This window comes from Lygodium microphyllum, chromosome 13 (assembly GCF_053477565.2).
Source record: "Lygodium microphyllum isolate KBCC chromosome 13, Lygodium_microphyllum_v1.1.10, whole genome shotgun sequence".
NCBI lineage: Eukaryota > Viridiplantae > Streptophyta > Polypodiopsida > Schizaeales > Lygodiaceae > Lygodium > Lygodium microphyllum.
The window spans coordinates 32,887,108-32,893,818 of NC_141147.1; positions in this window are offsets into that span (position 1 = coordinate 32,887,108).

The following is a 6,711-nucleotide window of genomic DNA, read 5'->3' on the forward strand; positions in this document are numbered from 1 at the left end:
CCTGATCTCAATCTGCCTATCCATGGCGAAGAATGTAAACCACTGCTAGAGGACACTCCAGGTCCACTAATATTTTATGACTGCTGCTATGAATTCTGTGCAGCATTACCATTTTGTGCATCTACATCATCGATCACATTTACTGGTTTATACCAGCTACTCATCTCATCAAAAACATCTCTGCTCACTGTAAACTTACGAGTAGAAGGGTTATAGCATCTATACCCTTTCTGCTGGCAGAGAGTAACCAATAAAGATGCACTTCTTAGCTTTTGGATCTAACTTGGATCTCAACTCATCTGGCACATGAACATAGGCAATGCAACCAAAAATCTTCAAATGATAAATATCTGGTTTCCTACCAGTATACCTCTCCTCTGGAGTCATCCCATGTATTGCTGCAGTGGGAGTCATGTTCATTATGTAGACTGCTGTAGCAACTGCTTCAGCCCAGTAAAAATCTGGCAAGTCTTTTTCGTTGAGCATGGCACGAGATACCTCTCCAATATGCCTGTTTTTCCTTTTTGCAATTCCATTTTGTTGTGGGGTATGACTGCATGAATATTGTTGCTTTATGCCATGCTCCTGCAGGAACCTTGCAAACTCATTTGAGAGGTACTCTCCCCCTCCATCTGACCTTAGGCATTTTAATTACAGATCTGTTTCTTTTTCAACCATAGCTTTAAGAGTTTTGAAATGCCCAAACACTTCACTTTTCTTTTTCATAAAATACACCCAAACTTTTCTGCTATAGTCATCAATAAAAGTGACAAAATAATGACAGTCTCCAAGAGATGCAGCTTTAGTTGTCCACACATCATAGTGGATTAATTCCAATGGCTTCTTACTCTCTTGAACATGTCTAGGAAATGGTTTCCTTGCCTGTTTTCCAAACTGACAGGCTTCATATACCTTATGCATTTCTGCAACCTTGAATTTAGGCAATCCTGCAACAATATTTTGGGTCTGCATTGATTTAAGTCACCATACATTAACATGACCAATGTGTTTATGCCAGATATCAATATCTGCAACTACACCGGTCCCATGTGCAAACATTGCTGCACTCAATTCAGGCATGTCTGCATCCAATGTAAACATTCTGCCCTTCTTCTTTCCTTTTGCTATCAAGCGACCTTTATTTTTCATATCCTCAACAAAGCATCCATGAGGATTAGATCTGACCTGCAAGCCCTGCTCAACCATTTGACCAACAGAAACTAGGTTCTTGGTGATATTCGGGACATGAAATACATCCGACAGGTATTTCTTTTTCCCATACTGCATAGACAAAGGAATTTTTCCAATCTGCACAATAGGATGTGCAGTATCATCACCAATCTCCACAAATCCTAGTTTTTCCAATTTCCTTGCATCCTGCATCCATTCTGCATGACCTATCATGTGGTTTGACGCACCTGAGTCAACATACCACACTTCATTGCTTTCTTCTACACTTGTCACAAAATTGTTCATGTACTGCACCATAAACAAATGCTCATTTCTGTTATCACCCTGTCTACTAAAAGATGCATAATTTCCTTGTTGTAATTTTCCATTCATGATGTCATTCTGCTTTTTATAGCAGTCTTTAGCCATATGATCCATTTTACCACAATAGTAGCATTCAACATTGCTGTTTGCATTTTGGCCTCTTTGCCATCCACCACGACCTCTTTGGCTCCCCTTGCCTCTAGAGTTACCACGTCCTCCTCCATAGGACTCGTTTTCTTGAGTTTGCTGCATATTCTGATTTCTACCACGGCCTCCAGATCGGCCTCCTCTACCTCTGCCTCTGCCTCTTCCAGCATTTGAGTAGAAGATAGTTTCGAAGTTCCTCCTGAAGAAGATGCACCACCATTTCTTTGCTCCTCAGAAATTAGAAGAGCAATCAACTCCTCAAAATCAGGAAATCTTTCACGGACGGAAATGGATGTTCGGAACTGTGCATAATCCTTTCCTAGACCATTCAAGGTCACAGAAACTAAATCATCATCTTCCACTGGTGACCCAATAGAAGCAAGTGCATCTGCAATCTTCTTCACCTTCATGTGGTAGTCATTGATGCTCATACTTTCTCTTTGCACATTGTGCAACTCTTGCTTGAGCTGCATTTTCCTGGCTTGCATATTCGTGCTATACATTTTTGACAAAGTATCCCATGCCTCCTTTGGCGTACTTGCATCCTAAATATGCACAATCATAGAGTCTGAAATACTGATAGATAGCCATTACATAACTTTTCTGGCTCTCTCATGCCATCCTTTAAATGCCTGCATTTGTTGTTGATTGGGAACATCAGGAAGAACTGGTTCTTCTTCATTTCCTGCAACAAATTCCCAATATCCTTTTCCCATAAGGAAATTCGTCATTTTAAACTTCCATGCTTGGAAGTTGTTCTTGTCAAGCTTTTCAGTGACAATCTGTGAAAGAGAATCAGCCGCCATTACAGAACACTACAAAAAATTCTGTCACTGCAAAGAACACAGCTTCAACCTCACAAGGGCAAATCTACAAAACTGACGAAAGTGGTATTTGATCACACAGTCACTTCCTAGTGACGATTTTGCATTAACAGGCAACAAGGATGATTCTGTAACTCCCAATGTCTCTGCGCACAGGCATACGATGCAATTTCTACAGTAACTTTTCACCGACCTGTAAAACAGTGGTCGCACAGCATAAAACAGGGCCTTTTCTTGAGTGCGTGCAGAAAACTTCCGCCTCCAAAATAGGCCCCGAAATGGCCTCAAATAAAAAAAACAGAGCAATCTTCTTGCTACACCGTGAAGGGTCTCTCGATCTGAAACAATGCACTCTTGCACTTTTCGGCTGTGCTACCTTGAAAGACTTGCTCCCAAAACAGAAAAATGAAAGCAACACTGGTCCTCTTACCAGAACACCGCGAACTTGGTTTGCTTTCTTGAGCTCCTTACCACGAAAAAGGCTATGATACCATGTCAAGATTGTGGGAGAGAAGGAAGGAGTCTCACTTGTAGCTTTCTTGCTTGCACAATGGGGGAATACACACAAAGGTGGAGGCTGAAAACAGTTTTCCTCTTCTTAGTTGTGTAAGCCAAAAGAACTCAAGTACATAGAAATAGAAGAACCCTATATATGGGTCTCAAACCAAACTCAACTAACTAAGGTGTCATACTAACTGAGCCACGAACTAGAATAGATAAGGATAGCTGTCATCTAGCTATTATTCATGGGCGGTGTACCAACCGCATCTGCAACTGACAAGTCGGTGACATAAATGCACAACGGTCATCCTGGCATATCACGAGTGGAGCTCGATATCTCAACACTCTGGACCCAGACATGCCTTCGCCACCTCTGCTGTGCTGATGATAACTCTTCAGAGTGTTTGGCTCTTAAGAGGGAGGGGGAGAGAGAGGGGCAAGAGAGCTAGTACCCAGACTGTTGCACCATTTGACCTTCTTTGTGAATGCAAACATGAATATAATCTTATCCATGGGGTCTCAAGCATAAAAACTGCATATTCAGGAATTTGGGAATTTTCATAAAGTTTAGGAATTCCTAATGTGATTAATATTTGGATACGTGGTCAAATATTATCCCCTTACTTGAAGATGAAAATTTCCCTAGATACTGTATAAGAAATCCCCCCAAGTCTCACTCTCAAATATGGGGTTAAGATTTAGCCACTTGGTCAAATCTTTACTCCTAATTTGAAAGTGGAACTTTGGAGATTCCCAAATTCTCTAATATAGTATTTAAAGACAAAGGTCAACGATCAATAGCAAATATTGCCTCATTGTGCCAAGAGCAAGGGGTGCAGAGAACGAGCACCCAATGCCAAGATAACTGGGAGAAGATGCAAGCTGCCTTCAACAAAATATATGACTATGAATGACGACGTGAGAGTGGCAAACTTGGCTTCTTCCAAATGACAACAAAAGAGGAATATAAGGCTCAGAATCTTGGTCCTTATACTTTCTCAAAGGACTTGTATGACACAATGGTAGCTTTGTTTGTTGGAGAGACGTCTACAAATCCCAAACCCTTTACGATTGATTTAGGTGATACTAAAGGTATACTTGTTGTGCGACTATCTTTCTTAAATAACAATTTAAAAACTTGCCACTTTTGTATGTGCATACGCTATTGTTATGCATGGATTTGCCTTTCTTTTTTGTAGTTCTCCAACAAATAGGACCAGTAGCAGCAATAACAATCCCCATTGAGGGTGAAGGTGCCCTACAAAATGATGGCTCTTCATCTAGAGTTGTGAGAAGGAAAGTGAGGGGCTTTACTTTGTCCTCCTAGGAGGCATTGTGGCCATGTTTGATGTAGGGGGGCCAAGGAGAGAAAAGAGCAAGTTGAAAAGGAGATGGAGAATTGTAGAGCCAAGGATTCCTCATTCCATGAGCACTTTGATGAAATGGAGGCTATCCAAGCAAGAAGGGAGAATACATTGGAACTATGTGGGGCTCTTCATGACATAACTTCATCGATCCGAGACATTCATCATTAGGATGGGGGGCATTGAGTTTTCTCCTAGTTATGGGTTGCCTTTGAAAGGTTGGTACTACTTTAGGGGTTTACTGATGCAGCTACCTTCAACGTTTTTGACCATTCAACTTTCTTTTCTACTTGTGCTTGGTTGCCTTTGATAGGCTAGTAGCACTTTAGGGGTCTATTGATCCAATTTTGTTTGCAAGATAGTTATTTCAGTTCTTAATTCCACGTAGCTCACAAGTGATAGTCACATCCTTTTGAAGTTCACATCTAAACATCTTTTGTAGTGCACAGATGGTAGTCACATCGATGAAAATCGTGAAAGTAGTCATTTTTTAAGTTATAAAGAGAGAAAAAATGGTGTGCAATTACATCTAGCACAAATGGTGAAAGAGAGCATCTTGTGTCCTCTCCCCATGCACACGAGGATGAACAATTCAGTTTGCAATGTTAGGAACTTCATTCAAATCAGGGATAAAACATTCATTTGTTGCTTCTATCCCATAATCTAGACCTAGGTTATGCAAAATGCAACAAGAAACTAAGAGTTTTGTTAAGAATTCTTTGTCAAGTTTTTTTGTAGGTCCATACAGGATAGGCCAGGTTTACCACCAGCCTAGTGGAATATAACTTAAAGTTGAAGTCTTGCCTTTGTGGATATTAAGGAGTAGGGAAAGGAGTCAGAAGCCATGGTAGAAAAAGATAGCCTCAATCTACAATGATGTACTTTGACACTTCCTCATTGCGCCTGGAAATAAAGGGAGCTCCATTCAAGATTTCTCCATTTTCAACTTGTACGAAGATGGAGCTATAGTGCAAAATTTGAACATATGCATTATTTCATGTCCACCCTACATTGATGCTAAGAAATCTCAACTCAAGATCAACTACCCCTTGCACACACATGGAGTACTTGTGGTTCTGATCCCTTCAACTTTATTGAGATTCATTGGAAGGCAACTCGATCTCGATGTGATAACTATCCAGAACACCATTTATAGCCACCACACATCTCTAGAGGTTGTCCACTATGTTTCAAGTTCTATTAGAGTATGGTACACTCTTTAGCTTATACTTTCTGCCTCAATCCTTGAGACATGAGAGTTTGAGGGTCAGTATTCACATGACATAGTGTGTTTGAGCAGTATATCTATTCATCATTTATTCATTCAAATTCTGTGTTCATTATCACTGAGTTACCCTAATCCTAACTATATTCTATATCAGGCTGTGCTTTAGCATACGATTCTGTTTGTTATCTACAGATTACTATTTTTTTACAACCATGTGTCTAAGACAAGAGTAGAGAAGAAAAGGCTACTAGAGAATGTGTCAAACTCTAATGGATCGCAAAATATAGTAGATTGTCTCTAAAAGTTATACAACAACAACAAATAAAAATCCAAAGAGCCTAGATCAATGTTGTGAACAAGATTGGATATAGGTAAGAGGAGTAGGTAGAAAATTGAAAATAATCAAGCTGACGTAGGTGATTGTTGTTATAGCAAAATGTAGTAGATTTTATAACATAATAGCCTTACCAATCGATAGCAGTAAAATGTAGCATGTGAAGATGACAATACGTTAAAAATAAGTTTTCTAGTAGTGGAAGATGAATATAGGCAATAGATGATGGATAGCAGTCTTGAACTAAGATATCCACCAAAAGGGATGTATACTTGCCATATATATCCATATAAAGGGGTGTCAATAACAATCTCAAACTAAGATATCTTTTGTGTTAAGATGGCAAGATCAACATGTGAGGAATTGATGATGGATTGTTTGGATAGATGGGTCCACATATCTATAGTTAGCATGTCGGTAGTCATTATAACTCTTACATTGAATACTAGTTTTCACTTTAATTATTATTGGTTCATACTCACTATCTAACTCAATATGAAGATGATAGAGAGGTCTTTTACTAGAACTACAAATATCATTGGATGACTGATCCATAGCTAAGGATGTGATTAGAAGGTTGGATTGAAAAACTATGCGAATTAGAAATAAGAAAGAAAACGAAAAAGAAACTAGTAAGGATGGGAAAGAAAGAAGAGAGTGAGAATGGAGAGAAGTAATCAAACGTTGAACTATAGCCAACATTGAATTATTATATTTGATTTGTTACACTTATCTATAGCTAGAATAGTTATAATGCTAGTTGATTAGTACACTCCATTATGCAATATGTGACTTAGTAGCTGTTATAATATCCGAGAT